Genomic DNA, 16,503 nt, shown 5'->3' with positions numbered 1-16,503 from the left:
GAATGATTTCATTTTACAAAAGTCATTGTACAGTACACTGGTATTTTTAGAGGAACTATTATTATGATTAGAGTGTTAGACTCCTAAATTATTATGATTCTTACCTAATTTCCAGCAACCCATAGAAAGCATTTTAAAAAATTTTATGTTATAACCTGTCACCAAAAATCAACTAGTAGGATTTTATATTGTGAATACACTTACTCCCTGTGAATTAAGTTTTAATTTGTAAGTGTTTCTGTTGTTGTGGGATTTTTACGATGAGATAGCATTTGGTACTAAAAAGGAAGAACATTCTGTCTTTTTTTTTTAGCTTTAATGTTCATTGCTCTAAAATAAAGGGAATATGTTGTATCTTTTTCCTTTGGGTGTTTTGTTATATAGAGAACATTTTTAGGTTGTTGTTTTTAATACAGACACTATTTTTATTAAGCCATTTGGTACAAGATAAATTATATAACAATAATAGTCTCTTGCTTTTCTCCTAATTTTATTATTTAAAGTCAAGCAAAACTGACACCTTTCTCTCAAGATAAAAAAAAAAAAAAAGTGAGCATGGTTTTGAAGCAGAAATGATTATTTACAGTATTTTTTCCCTGATAGAATAGCATATATGATGGATCTTATTTCAAAGCCGATTATTCTCAAAGAAAAGCAAAGAGATATTAGAATTTCCAAATAAATACATTGTTTAAAAAGTATGTTAATGCATTATTCATATGGTTGTCAGCAATGAGCCAAAAAAAAAAAAAAAAAAAAAAAAAAAGAAGGGGGGAGGAGAGAGAGAAGCAGTAAAAACAGTAGTATCAGCTCCAAATTTTGAATTTTGTAGTTTGAAAAACCTTGCACATTCCATTTTTTAAGGATTGTAGTGAAAATTTATATCAAAGGCACAGGCAATTTAAATCCATCCCCCTTTCCTGCTTTTCCTTTGTTTGTTTTTTGTTTTAAACTTTCACCATAGTAGGCATCTCTGCAAGGTAGGTTTTAACATATAGTTTCCTAATTTTTTTCCCTTCATTCAGTAAGCAGGATAAGCTTTTAGAGTACCCAGTCACCGTGGTAACTGCCAAAAAAATTCTCCTGAAGTTTGAAGAGGTCAGCTAGCAGGGTCAACAACTCTGCCCTCTCTCTGAGCTGGCCTAGCATGCCCCATCCTGTGGTTGGAGTGTCAGGCTAGATCTGACCCTGGGAGGTGGACCATTCCAGCTCTGATATAAATTTTTTGAGTCAGTTCATGGCCTGGACTCTCCAGGTGGCCTCCAAAATCGATTTTGACCCCCTGACCCTGTCTGACGGAGGCATAGCATCCACCCTAAGTAAGGATTTAGCCAGGAATGACAGCTTTCCACTGAGTGTTATTGGGGACAGTATAAACAGTTTGGAAAGCAAGTGAGGAGGTGTGAGTGCTAGAAATCATTAAAAGCACGTTAAAAAACAATTCAAGAAATCTTTAAAAAAAAAATAGTTCAAAATGTGTATCCACTTGAGAATTCCCATGTGATGTATAGGATTATTAAACCACAGTTTATATATGAAGAATGAGTCTGTATCCTTTTATACTTTGTCACAAATATGCAAATAAGATGGGCAGATTTGCAACAAAATAGGTTCAGCAGGGTGTAATAGTACATAAAAGAGAACTATTAAAATACATTGATAGGTGAAGGGTTTCTAGTATTTTATTTTAAAAAAGAATATTTATTTTTTAGTTACAGGTGGACACAATGTCTTTTATTTTACTTTTTTTGTGGGGCTGAGGATCGAACCCAGTGCCTCACGCATGCTTGGTGAGCACTCTACCTCTGAGCCACAACCCCAGCCCCTCTAGTATTTTAAATACTAATGTTTTGCATGTCTTGAAATGATCAAAATAGGAAAATAAGGGACTCTTACATCCCCTCCCCCCTTAAAAAAAAAAGAATCTGGAATGAGATAAAGTTGTACTCTCTGTACTTTGCTACTTTGTAAAACAAATAACCAATATACTTCATTTGGATACAAATAACAGAAAAAATATAAGTATGGAAATTGACATCATCTACAGCTAAAGAGCAAGAAAAAAATCAATAGTGTCTTTGAATAACTATTATTTTCAACTATGTACTTGAGATATCAAATGCTATTAAAATAAAACTTATGCATATAAATAGTCAATGATTCCTTTTCCTTTTCTTTTTCCCCAGAATTCCGACCTGCAAGTTTTCTTTTTTCCCCCGCTAGGAAAGCAGAGTTCTCTTTGAGAGTTCTAGCTGACAAACTAAGTGCGCACATGTGAACATCCAGCAAGACAAAACTGCCACCAGGAAAGATTGTGAATATTTCCCTTTCTCCCCAGCCTTCCTTCTTCCAGTGGAATTTACTCCAAGTTTCACCCTTTTCCCAGCTCCGTTGAAAATCTCCCCAAAAACACTGCAGTGGCTAAACCAATCGTGCTCTGAAGCTGTGGAGATGCCATTTCATCTGGATCCTTTGTGAAAATTAGATTTTAAGTAGGGGTGAATATCCTTTTGGGAGAGGGAACAGGGAGGGTGGCAGGAGAGGGGGAGGGGATTGAGCAGTTGACACACATATACACTCTTTGTGTTGGAAGGCCTCTGTGTCCTGGCTTCTCACTACGTTAAATCCCTATTATAAAATTTATCTTCACAAAGCCTATTATAGTATTCTGAGAACAAATTGGACCATGAATAACTTAGTTGGAAGTGTAGATTATTTTCTACTCAAAGAAAGTTAGAGATGACAACAGCTTAACTAAAAGAATAGTGATTAATCTTAAATAGATGGATTTCAAAGTTTCACTCTTAATAAAGAGTACCTTTGATATTGCCCCTCTTCAGACTCACGTCTTCTATTTCTTTGTATTAAGGATTGTCCTAGCGATTACACTGTCCCCCTAATGCAGCATGGCTCTAACTGTAGATTATTTTCTTCCCGGTTGTTAATCTGTCAGAGGTGACCACTCTACTTCCTTTCAGTTAAAACTGTGGCTCCAAAGTGATACCTTTGCTTGGATGTGAAGTGATAGGAATGATATCTTGCATAAACTATAGTTTCAAATTAGATAAATTGTTATTTTAAAATTTTAATCTAAGGCTGGAGATATAGCTCAGTTGGTAGGTGCTTGCCTCACATGAATTAGGTCCTGGGTTCAATCCCCAGAACCAAAAATAAATAAATAAATAATAGTGCCCTATAGCTTACAAAATACTTTTAATTCATAGATTTTTGTTTGATCCTTAGAATTATCTTATAAAATAACTAATATTGATGCCTTTTCTTGCACACTGTGATTGACCTAATCAATGCAACAGCTGGGGTGCCAACTTAGACTTCACAGTTTCTGTTTCAAGTGATTAACCCACAGAAATAGGCTTTTAATTATTTTACATTTTATATTAAAGAGCCAAGTTTTGTCAGGAGAGGTAATACACATCTATAATCCCAGCTACTTATGAAGCTAAGGCTGGAGGACTGCAAGTTTGAGGCCAGGCTGGACAACTTAGTGAGACCCTGTCTTAAAATAAAAATAAAGAGCTGAGGCTGTAGCTCAGAGGTGGAGCACTTTGGGGTTCAATCTTTAGTAAAGAAAAAAAAGCAAAACTTTTATCTCATAGACTAAAAAAGGTGAAAGACAGGGACTCCAAGTATAGCCCAGTGGGAGAGCATGTGCTTTGCATGCATGAAGCCCTGGGTCATTCCCCAGAACAAAATAAATAAATAACATATGATTAAAAAGATTTCTATTTCTTTTTAATTTTACCAATTTGTGTGTGTGTGTGTGTGTGTGTGTGTGTGTGTGTTAAAAGGCCTTTCAGAGCTGAAAGTCAAGTTTCCAAAAAGTAAACATGGGCAGTCCTATAAACATCAAATAACTACCTGGAATTTGTAAAAATTTTAAAATTTTTTGTGATGCCGGAAAATCAAACCCAGGGCCTTGCACAGCCTAGGCAAATACTATACCACTGAGCTGCACCTCTAGCACTGGAATTTAAAATATATACATGAAAACTATAGATTTCATGTCTCAAAATAAAAAACAACAAAGAATTAGCCTTTAAAAGCGGGTTGTGCATACTAACTATGGTAAGTAATTATTTGAGAGTATACCATTGAGAAAGCTCTAACTTAAGTATTAAAATTGAGGTGTCCTTTGTCCCCTTGCCATCCTCCTCCCCCTCCCCCCCAATTCTTTCCATGCTAGGGACTGAACCCAGGGCCTTTCACATGCTTGTCAAGTGCATATACCACTGATCCCTTTGATTTTCATGAACTGGTATCTTTCAACATCTTAGCAAGTCTGGATAAACGGAGTTGTATAAAACTGCTTTTCTTTTTCTTGTTTTCTTTCTTTTTTTTTTTTTGTGTGTGTGTGTTTGTTTGTTTGTGGTGCTGGGGATTGGACTCAGGGCCTTGTACATGTAAAGCAGGCACTCTACCAACTGATTTACATCCCTAGACCTCTCTTGGGTTTTTACTCATATATATATATATATATATATATATATATATATATATATATATATATCTCACTATTATTTATTTATTTATTTATTTATTTTTGGTGCTGGGGATTGAACCCAGGACCTAATTCATAATATATATAATATATATTAAATATATATATTTAATATATATATAATATATATATTTAAAAATATATAAATATATATATTTTAAGTTCACAAAATGCTGTAAGAATAATAATTAAAAGGTTTAGTTCATTTATATCAATGTAACCTTTCTAAACACACAGAAATTAAGAATTACAAAAGGATGACATCATCGTTTGATTCTCCTTAGTTTTGTTTGTTTGTTTTGTTTTTGGTACTCTACTGGGGATTGAACCCAGTGGCATTCAACCACTGAGCCACTATCCAGCCTTTTTTATTTTGAAACAGGGTCTCATTAAGTTGTTGAAGCTGGCCTTGAACTTGTGATCTTCCTGCCTTATCCCCCAGGAGTTCCTGGGATTATAGGAGTGCACCACCACACTGGGCTCTTAGGTTTTTAATTACATTTGTTTTAAACGTGTAATGTGGGCAGTATGAATGTTAATATGAAAATTCTTATTTTTATTTCTTAAATTACATACAATTGAGTTAGTTATTTCATATGTACTTAAATTAAGACTTTTTCCTGATGTGTGCTGGGAACCAGAAAATTCAGTCAAGCTTTCTATCATTAGGCAAAATAAAAACGTATATAGAAAAAGAAAATAAAAGCAACTACGCTGTTTGGATGTTGCAATCAAGAGACTGTATCAATAATAACATAAACTAAGGTTTTTCTATAAAAATATGACATCACTGAGAGCATTCATTTTGATATGAAGGTAGGTGATCAACCCCCCAAATCCAAACTTTTGGTGTCTCCACTATATGGAACTAGGAATTGCAAAAATAAGAATTCTCAGGCTGGGAATGTAGCTCAGTGGAAGAGGGAATAGAGAAAGACAGGATTCTATCCTCAATGTTGCAAAAAGATTTTCATATTAACAGAAAAGTTTGTATAGATGCTCTTCGAAAATTTTAAGTTTCTTATTTTATTATTAATCTCATTTCATTTGTTTCATGTGTCTTTAACAGCTGCCCCTAACCAAAACAGGGTCTTCTTTCCTGTCAGTCTGTCCATTCTCTATCCTTCCTTCTCTCTCTCCATCCCCTTTCTCACTGCATCTTTCCAATTCTCTCTGCCCTACTTTCCCTCTTTCTTCTCCTTTTTTTCACTCACTCTCTCATTACCTCTTCTTTGTTCCTCCCCTTGTCCTCCTTTTCTCCTTCCTGTGTTACTCAAAAGACTTTAGAGCCAGGCATGATGGCCCATGCCTGCAATCTAGCGACTCAGGCGGCTGAGGCAGGAGGATCACAAGTTCAAGACTCATTCTCAAAATAAAAAAAATCAAAAGGAACTGGAGATGTAGCGCAGTAGTAAAGCACCCAGTTCCCCCCAGGGGCGGGGCAGGGGGAGTTGTTAGATATTCTTGTTTTAAATCACAGGGCAGGGATGTAGCTCAGTAGTAGAATGCTTGCCTAGCATGCACAAGCCTCTGGGTTCATCCATAGCACCACAAAAAAGAAAAAGACAAAGTAAATTAATTAATTAAATATAGGGCAGTTAGGGTTACAGGGTTTAATTAATTCAATATATTATGCTGTACTGATATACTGCACAGCAAGACCTCCCTTCAGTTTAAACTTGTAATAAGTTGGAGAATCCTCAAAAAGACTCCCCTCAGCCTCCTTCTCCTTTTTCTTCTTCCCAAAATCTGATACTGAGGGATCAATTTTCTTTTCTTTTTTTCTTTTTCTTTCTTTCTTTCTTTCTTTTTTTTTTTTTGGTACTGGGGATTGAACTCAGGGACACTAGGCCGCTGAGCCACATCCCCAGCCCTATTTGTATTTTAAAAGAGACAGGGTCTCACTGAGTTGCTTAGTGCCTCACCATTGCTGAGGCTGACTTTGAACTTGTGATCCTCCTGCCTCAGTCTCCCAAACCACTAGAATTACAGGAATGTACCATATTTGGTATATGTACCATATCGCCTGGCAGAGAGATCAATTTTCAATGTCATAGATTCTGGCAATTTCCTTTTTGATCTCTTTTTTTAAAGAAAGAGAGAGAGAGACAGAGAGAATTTTCAATATTTATTTTTTTAGTTTTTGGCGGACACAACATCTTTGTTTGTATATGGTGCTGAGGATCGAACCCGGGCCGCATGCATGCCAGGTGAGCGCGCTACCGCTTGAGCCACATCCCCAGCCCTCCTTTTTGATATCTTTAAAGTCTAACCAGCTAAGCCATTGGTTAGCCTTTCATGTTGGAAAAGGGAAAGGGGAAAGAGGGAGAGGAGGAGGAAGAAGAAGAGCACTTTTAGGATTTCATCTGAAAAGAAGTTTGTCAAATTGCTACATATAATTTGCAAATAAGTACATCCAAGTGTCATGCAGGCTGGCATTGGAAAGTTAAATGAATAGCAGAGATTTCTCACTTTTCTTTTGTTACCCTTGTTCAGTATACTGTGGTTTCAAAGATCTGTTCTATCTCTTCCTCCTCCTCCTCCTCCTCTTTCCTTCTCTTCTTCATCTCCTCCTCTTCCTCCCCACTTCCCTATCTCCTCCTCCATTCCTCCTGAGGCTGTTGTCAATCTGCACAGATTAATAAAACTTGGGCAAATTAGAATTTACTTATTTATTTATTTGGTACCTGTGATTAAACCCAGGGCACTTTACCACTGAGTTACAGCCCTAGCCCTTTTTATTTTTTGTCCGAGACAATGTCTCACTAAATTGTTTAGGTCCTTGCTTAGCTGCTGAGACTGCCTTTGAACTTGTGATTCTCCTGCCTCAGCCTCTCCAGCCATTGGAATTATAGGTGTGCACCACCACACTCAGCTAGAATTTATTTAACAATGGCAAATTTTTCTAAGTGAAGTTCATCCTGCCCCTTTGGTACTAGGGATTGAACTTAGAAGCCCTTGACCACTGAATTACATCCCCTTTTAATTTTATTTTCAGATAGGGGCTCACTAAGTTGCTTAGGGTCTCTCTAAGTTGATTAGTCTGGCCTCTAAGTTGTGATCCTCCTGTTTCAGTCTCCTGAGTCACTGAATTATAGATGTGCACCACTGTACCTGGCTGCTAGTAAAGTTTCAAGCAAGTCATTCAGGCATAAAAATGTTCCATATTCTTCTGAAAGGAAAAGTATATCTCCACATCTACTTGGAAAATCAATGCAAAAGGTTAAAAAAAAAAAAAGCCAATTATTTGGGGTGTAGTTTCTGTTATACGTTTTTCTCTACCTCTTGGTATTGTGATTTTCCCCTCCTTGAGCTGGGGGTTGAGCCCAGGGTCGAGCCCAGGGTCTCACACATGCCAGGCAAATGCTGTACCACTGAGCCACATTCCTGGTGCTATCGTGCGTGAATATTTTAGTACCTACAGTTCCCCATTTTGTGGTAGTTTGACAATGTTTTTTTTCAACTTTATACTTGTGGGAAGGCATATTCATACAGCCATTCTGTTTTTCACTTTAATTACAGTGTTTGATAAATTTCATGAGATAGATGGGGACAGCGGCTTACACCCATAATCCCAGCAGTTTGGGAGACTGAGGCAGGAAGATTATAAGTTCAAGACCAGTCTTGGCAACTTAGTGAGGCCCTAAGCAATTTAGGGAGACCTTATCTCAAAAAATAAAAAGGGGCTATGGATGTGGCTCGTTGGTTAAGTACCCCTGAGTGCAATTCCTGGTACAAAAAAAGGAAAAAAAAAGTTATATGAGATATTCAACACCCTACTATGAAGCAGATTTTCTGTTAGTTGATTTTGCTCGACTACAGGCCCAGTTGAGTGTTCTAAGCATGTTTAAGGCAGGCTGGGCTAAGCCATTTAATAGCCTATATTCAGTTAGTTAGGTATGTTAAATGCATTTTTTACTTCATGATATTTTTCAGTTAAAATTTTTATTGCTGTATTCCTAGCAGCTCAAGAGGCTGAGCAGGAAGGTCTTAAATTCAAAGTCAGCTCAGCAACTTTATGAGATCCTAAGCAACTTACCAAGACCCTGTCCCAAAAATCAGAAGTAAAAAGGGCTGGGGATATGGCTCGGTGGTTAAGCACCCCTGGGTTCAGTTTCCAGTATTGATTTTACTGGGACACAACCGGATGGTAAGTAAGGAGCACATGATTGCTGATAGATAACATTTGTGGTTATGGGATTTAATTTACCAGCAAAACCTGGACTTGTGCTGTTTATAAGTATTGTTGTCTACTATTCATTGAATAAGCATAATTGATGCCTTCCATAAAACATATAGGGAATTCCTCATTATTCAAAGATGATGAGATCAAGCCCCTGCCATGTGGAATTTTGTACTCTGTTCTAGGAGGAAGAAGGGATTGGATTGCATGGTGTCCCACAGAAAATTATTTAATGGATTTAAAATAAAGTTCTAGGATAGCACAAAATGAGTTTGAATATTATCTGTTTTAATAGGTCATTTTATATCTTTACTCATTTAGGATATATCACCATAAGTATCATGAAAGTAATAAAAACATTTATTTTCAAGAGTTAAAATTCAGTGGTGAGGCATTTTAGACTATCAGTATTTTATTCCGGAATCTAAGTGCCTCTGTGTGCCCCCATATCCTCATTTGTATATTGATTTCTCTTATTTGAGAAATAACATTTTAAATATGAAAATGAAGACTCATGGAAAAGCAATCATTCTTTTTCAAAGTTGTGATGAGTCACTTCTTTTCTGCTGTAGGTTCCCAGAGTCTCCTTAAAGAGTCACAGATAGGCACTTTGACTTACAAATATACTTTTTGTCCCTTACAGGCAAAAGATATAAAGGATATGAGAATAAATCTTCACCCCAAAGACAGAAAAAAATCTTTTTTTTTTTACTCTGTCATTTATTCTGAAGCCCTACATTCATATTTATACACATGAATGAAAAGTTCAGAAATACATTTATATATGTTTAAAAGACCACAGAGACATCTTGCAATTAGAAACTAACAGCCAATTGTACAAACATGTGCAGAATTTTTTTTTTTTTTTTTTTTTTTTTTTGTACAAGGGATTGAACCCATGGTTGCTTAACCACCGAGCCACATCCCCAGCCCTTTTAATTTTTTTTTTTTTTTTTTTTAATTTTGATACAGGCTCTTGCTGAGTTACTTAAGGACTCACTAAGTTGCTGAGGCTGATCTCAAACTTGACTCAGCCTTCTGAGTTGCTGGGATCACAGACACGTGCCACCATGCTCAGCCAAGCTTAGGATCTTTGATAAAAATATACTGGAAGGCAAAAAAGCAGGGAATAAAAGTACATACAGCACATTCTGGCAATATCAGAATCATCCTGCAATAATTTTAATTAATAATTTCTTAGTAAATGAATACAAATGTTTTTGCTGATGTTCAGGAAACGAATGTATTTTTATAAGTGTCAATCTTCTTAATATGAAACCGGGAGGAGTGGCCTGTAATTCCAGCTACTTGGGATGCTGAGGTTGAAGAATCACAAATTAGAGGCTTGCCTGTGCACCTTAGGGAGACTCCCACTCAAAGGAGTAGGGGTGTTGCTCAGTGGTAGAGCACTTGCCTAGCATGTAGGAGGCCCTGAGTTCAATCCCCAGCACCCCCAAGAGAAAAGAAATCATAAAATGAAATTTTAAGTCAAATGCCAACTAAATCCCAGGCCTACAGATTGGAGATGCTGGCCCACATATACTAACAGGGAAAATGGGTTGAAAGAGGTAATTGAACACCAAACTGGAGTGAAATATGAGGTAAATAATGAGGAAGGATTCAAGGGCTTGGAATGGTAAAATAACACCCATTTTTGTCTGTGGTTGTTTAATCAAGTTGGGAAAAGCCTGCTAATTGTCCAAAATCATATACCTAATTTCAGTTGAGCTCAGTTGGACTGCCTAGCCCCAAATTATAGCTCTGTCCTATCAGAAGTCTCACATAGAGGCTCCTTTCAATCAGAAGACAACATTTTTGAGTACTCTCAGGGAGTAAGATGTTATCTGGGTTCTATGCAGAGAGTGTATTGATGAGAAGGAAAATGGGCCACACCTCCTGTCCTCAAAGATGCTAACAATGACAATCCCCGCCCCCCCAGTATAGGAGATTAAATCCAAGAATCTTCTACCTCTCAGCCACATCCCAGTCCTTTCTTTATAAATTTATTTTGAGACAAGGTCTGGCTAAATTGCCCAGGTTATATAGGAACTTGGCAATCCCTGTGCCTCAGCCTTCTGAAGAGCTGGGATCGCAGGTGGGCACCATTGCAGCTGGGCAATAATTGAAACATTTAAGGCTCCACCCAAAGCAGATTATTGACATAGGCCTCAGTACCCACTTAAGGACAATGTGTTTGTAAAGCTTTTCCTTTGTCATTACTACAGTTGTACATCATCTGTCCCAGTACCATAATTCTAAATTCCACTATGGCATGTCCAACAATACAGAGGTTTATAGGAACAGAAGTGAAAGCAATGCACAAAATAAAAAGAATGCCTGTTGTCACTGCCTCAAAGTGGGTATCTTTCCAGATCTCAGATAAGGCGGATATATGAATGGAAAGATTGACAGGTGGATAAATAGATAGGTTATAGATATGTGGTAAAGGGCATAGACTCTGGATCTAGACCACTTGAGTTCCAACTCAGTGACTTTTTGTATGAGCTTAGTTTTCTCATATCAGGAAGTGGGGATGATGACAGTATGACCCTGTTGGGCTATTCTAAGGATTAAGTGAATTTATAAGTGAACTACTTTTGACCATGGCTAAGAATTACATAAGGGTTAATTGTTATATGAATACATGCAGGAACTTTTTTTTTAAAGACAAATAGTATTTTACTATATGTACTTTCTCACTTCACAGCATTTCAGGGAGAATGTAGTGATAATATAGAGAGATCTATTTCATTCGTTTTTAACTGCTACATAATATCTCAGTAGGATTGAATCAGAATTCATTTCACCATTCTCCTGTTAATGGTCACTTAGGTTGTTTCTAGATGTTTCCATTTCAAAATAACTGCTAATAACTTTTTAAAAACATTTTTTATGTAGATGGACACAATATTTTGTTTTTTGTTGTGCTGGGTATTGAACCCAGGGCTTTGTACATGTCAATATCTTTATTTTATTTATTTAGGTTTTTTTATATAGTGCTGAGGATCGAACCTGGTCCTTCATACATGCTAGGCAAGCACTATACCACCGAGCCACAACCCTAGCCCAACTGCTAATATTTTATTCTTGAATGTAAAATAAAGGATGCAGAAAGGGCAGGTTGTAATATATCCCCATTTTATAAACTGAGGCTCAGGAAAGTTTAGTAAATTGCCTGAGATCACATAGTATCAGCGTTCTGAAGAGAATTAGCTTAACACAGTGCCACAGTTTCTCACCTCAGATTTTCCCATTTGATGCAGAATAGCTTCACAAATACAGTGGTCCTTATGTTACAAAAAGACATTCTTCTGCATCCTGAAATAGGCACCAGGCAACTCCAAGTTGATTGCTGGCAAACGAGGCGTGAGTGGAGATAGGAAGGGACATGTTCAAAGATGGACTGGAACAGCAGGCCTGGCAGTGTCCTAAGTGCTAACGATAAAATTAAGACACCATATGAAGAGCTTACCTGGTTTGAAATCAGGATAAATAAAATATGATGGTATCAGAGAGAAGAAAAAAACTTGCTGTTTGATTATTTTGGGGAGAATGTTATTTGAAAAACGGCCACATTGATGTCGGGTCATTACAAGTGATACACTCCTGAGGGTTGACCCCAGGGTCTCGTGCATGCTAGACAAGCTCTCTATCACTGTGCTACATCCTCAATAATGAGAACCATTATGACTGACCTCAGCCAACTGGGGTGGCATGTACCTGTGGTCCCAGATTCTTGGGGACTGAGTCAAGAAGATCACTTAAGCTCAGAAGTTTGAGGCCAGTGTGGGTAACATAGAAAGACCTCGTCTCTAAAAACAGAACAAAACAAGTCTAATGATCTATACCCTATACCCAGACTTTGTATCTCTATCACACTCTATTCAATAATATTAAGATAATAAGATTTTCATGAACTAAGAATGCATATAGAAGTCAATAATATTGGCTTTAAGGTATTACACTCGTAGAACATAAGTTCATATATGTTGGATTTGTTGGTTGATTTGTTTTTAGTACTGAGGATTGAACCCAGGGGCACTCAACTACTGAGCCACATCCCCAACCCTTTTTTAAAATATTTTATGTCTTGCTGAGTTGCTTAGGACCTTACTAAATTGCTGAGGCTGGCTTTGAACTCACAATCCTCCTGCCTCAGCCTCCTGAGCCTCTGGGATTACAGGCATGCAACATCACACCCAGTTCCCAAGGCCTTTTTATTTTTATTTTGAGACATGCTAAGTTGCTGAGGGTCTTGTTAAATTGCTGAGGCTGGCCTCAAACTTGCAACTTTCCTGCCTCAGCCTCCGTATTCACTGGGATTACAGGGGTGAGCCACCTTATCTGGCCATATTGTCCATTTATAATATGATAAAACCTTAGTCAAATATGATCTTCTCTTGAGATAATGACTTCAAAATGCACAGGATTTGCTGTGGAAATATCCCTTTAAAAATCCATTATATTAAAAAATATATATTCTGTATATGATATATTTATTATATTCATATTATGTCCCATAATATGTATATATCAATATTTATATTGCTGTTCTTGCTATACTTTCATCAATGGGAAAGTATAATGAAAAAACTAGAAAGCTGAACTTTAGATTTTATTCTCAGCTAGATCACTCAATGTCCTTAGGGACTTTTTTTTCCTTTCAGGCTCCTGAGGATTGACCCCAGGGCCTCATGAATACTAGACAAGCTCTCCACCACTGTGTTACATCCCCAATCCCATTCACTAACTTTAGAACTGAGCTAAATGATTTCTCCAGGTTGAAATTTCCTCTTAAATAAAATGTTAGCGTTCGGTTGGGAAATAAATGACGCCCGTCTGCCTGCCGGTTGATGTTTACCTGAAAATTTGAAAATGCCTAGAAGATGCAAGTTGTAATTTTTTACTGCAATGAGGGAAATGCTAACACTTAGAAATGTGAAGAATATATTGTAGCTTTAAAGTGAAGGATGGAAAAAATGAAGCATCACAGTGTTTTAAAAAGATATTTCTTGGGCTGGGGAATAGCTCAGCTGGTAGAGTGATTGCCTGGCATGTACAAGGCCCTGGGTTCTAATCCCCAGGACCACCACCACCACCACCAAAAAAAAAAAAAAAAGATATTTCTCAGTTATTATTGAATCATTTAATTGATCACCTTTGTTTCTTCTGTTTCTGCTTCTGAGTTATGATAATATGTAAGAAGCTTGTGAAAATGCTTATCGAAATCAGTTGGGACACAATGCAACAATTTAACTCCTCATGACAGACACCTCTAACTATGAATGACATATAATAAATTATGTTTGAACTGCATTTTCAGCTGCAGATCCTTCTTCTGCCACCCAGACAGCCCTATAAAGTTGCACTTGTGGCCTTAATCCTGCTTGGATGTGTGCCCTACTGCCTCTACTTTCCATCATTCTGGTGCTTTAGTCTTCTTGAATAAGTGAACAATCTTTGTTTCTGTACCTTATTAGGCCAAAGACCATAACAGCTAGTGATGGCATCGGCAAGCCCTGCGGGCAGGATTCTCTACAGACCCAGCCAACCTCCAACAAACCCCTTTTTATACTCCTGTTTCTAGGAAGAATTATGATGGCGGTGCCCTGCTGTTGATCAGTCAAATCTGTGGTAGGCCTAGAGATAAGTCTTGTAAGTGTGGTGTACTGTAAAACAGCGGCTCCCATTCATTAGTAGCTTGTGTGTAATAAACCACCAAAAAGGGGGGGCGGGGAGGCAGCTGCAGTGTGCGAGAACAAACAACACATCTCATTCTTGGGAGCCAAAACTTTGTAATTTGCTCCTGGGCAGCCTACTCTCTCTGACATTCTTTCTGATAACATATTAGGGTCCTATCTATATTTACAGTTTAACTAGTAACCCAAGAGATTCTATTTTGTTACTATGTATATATATTACGAAAGAATGCTATTATGGATGACATGAAAAATACTATCAAACAACTTACCCTGGCGACCAAAATTGCTGGGTTAAAGGGGCATTGTCCTTCACCAACTGATAGCCTTAAAAAAAAAAAAAAAGAAAAAGAAAAAGAAAAACTTATGTGAGCCATTGTTTCACAATACTGATTTTATGATCCAGACTCTTCAAAAGATACCAGCTAAGATGCACCCAGTGGGTAAACAGCCCCCACAAATGAATTACATTTTATTTGGTAGTACATTTTTTAGACAGAAAGTGTTCATGAAGGAGAAAGTTATTTTGGGATTGTTTACCTTTTTTGTGTGTGTGTGGTGCTGAAGATTGATCCCAGGGCCTTGTGCATGCAAGGCAGGCACTCTACCAACTGCGTTATATCCCTAGCCCCTCGCTTACCTTTTATAAAAGAAAAAAAAGTCCATAAATGTATAAACTAAATTTTATTTTATTTTATTTTATTTTTTGCTATTCAGTATCTAGGAAATACAACTCTGCAAAGGTACTGCAAATTTCTCATCTGCCTAAATTAAAATGTGGGAGACAATTTAATTGTAAAAGGAAGACAATGTACCTGTTTGGGGCAGGATGCAGGGGAGGTGGTGTTGGCATAAACCTTTCCATGGGCCTTTTAATTTGGGATGGGTTACCATCTTAAAAAAATAAATAAATAAAAACACCCTTGAATTTGCTCACAATTTCTTACTGAGAAACTGAAAAATGCTGCTGTTCCTATAATAAACTCTTTCTTTTTCCATCCAAAGCAGGTGCATGGCATTGCAATATCAATATGGGAGTTGTTCCTCATCAGTCCCCTACCGCTTTTCCAAATGGGAATGGAATACTGTACATTCTAGGCATTTTTTCCTTTACCACTCCGAACTCAGGGTCAGAAGAGTGACTATGGCCGGATGGAAGGCATGCCAGTTGTTTTGGAATTCTTGCAGGTGTTTAAAAAGCAAAGGATTCTTTCAGAGCCACATCTGCATTTGTCATATGCCATTTGTGCTAAGGCCTGTGGTGTTTTTGTTTGTGGGTTTGACAGATTGACATGTAATGGCCAGGACCGTTGAGCGGCTGCTCCCAACAAAGTCATTCTGATAGCTGGAGTTCTCTAGAAATCAACTGGCCTGAAATACCCATGATTTTTTCTCTGCCCTTCAAAGGCAAATGCATTGTTCTTATGTTCTTCCGGCTTTTTGTTTACTTTCATTTGTGTGTGTGTGTGTGTGTGTGTGTGTTATGTTGTTTTAAATTCTAAGATGCAACAAAGACAATAAGATAATGCTATCTAAAAGAAGTTTTCAAAACCAACCAGTCCTTTAAATTTATTGAGAAATGCTTAAATAGATTTGTGGCATTTAAGCAATTATTGGGACCTGATACAATTTAAAAATTAAGAGAACACATCTGTGACAGTGATAAATAAGGGAACTTAGCAGGGGCAAAAAAACTGCAACATTAGAACTTTTTAAGATTAAAGAAACTAAAATAAAATTTCCATTCTGAAGTCCATTTCCTTTTTCTTGTTGGTTAATGATATTAATGAATTTATATATAAGCATGGGTATTATCAACCATGTTACCACAAAGCTCAGTAAATATGTGTGAAAGCAAACTTTAGTACTGTGTCTTTTGTTGATAAAGTTAAGTCAGAAATCCTTATTAACATTTCCCTGACTTAGGCAGTAGCTCATGGAATTAAGGATTCAGAGCTCATGCTTCAAGTATTAACCTTATAGTGGATGTAAATGTTTGAATTTTGCCCGAGTGCATTTTCTTCACTCTTGGTATTGAATTCCTCATCCGATGGCCCTATCTGGAAAACAGAATGACAGAGGGAAACCAAGAGTTCAGCAAA

At 37.2% G+C, this 16,503-nt stretch overlaps 1 non-coding gene across 1 annotated transcript; it reads left to right on the top strand.

Moving 5' to 3' along the window:
* Positions 1–10,086: 10,086 nt before the first annotated feature.
* On the top strand, positions 10,087–10,158 carry Trnaa-agc (transfer RNA alanine (anticodon AGC)). The gene has a single exon. It is a non-coding gene; the product is annotated as a tRNA-Ala (tRNA).
* Positions 10,159–16,503: the final 6,345 nt, after the last annotated feature.

The sequence above is a fragment of the Callospermophilus lateralis genome, chromosome 10 (genome assembly GCF_048772815.1).
Source record: "Callospermophilus lateralis isolate mCalLat2 chromosome 10, mCalLat2.hap1, whole genome shotgun sequence".
NCBI classification, from domain to species: Eukaryota; Metazoa; Chordata; class Mammalia; order Rodentia; family Sciuridae; genus Callospermophilus; species Callospermophilus lateralis.
This window is presented reverse-complemented; position numbering and strand designations above follow the sequence as displayed.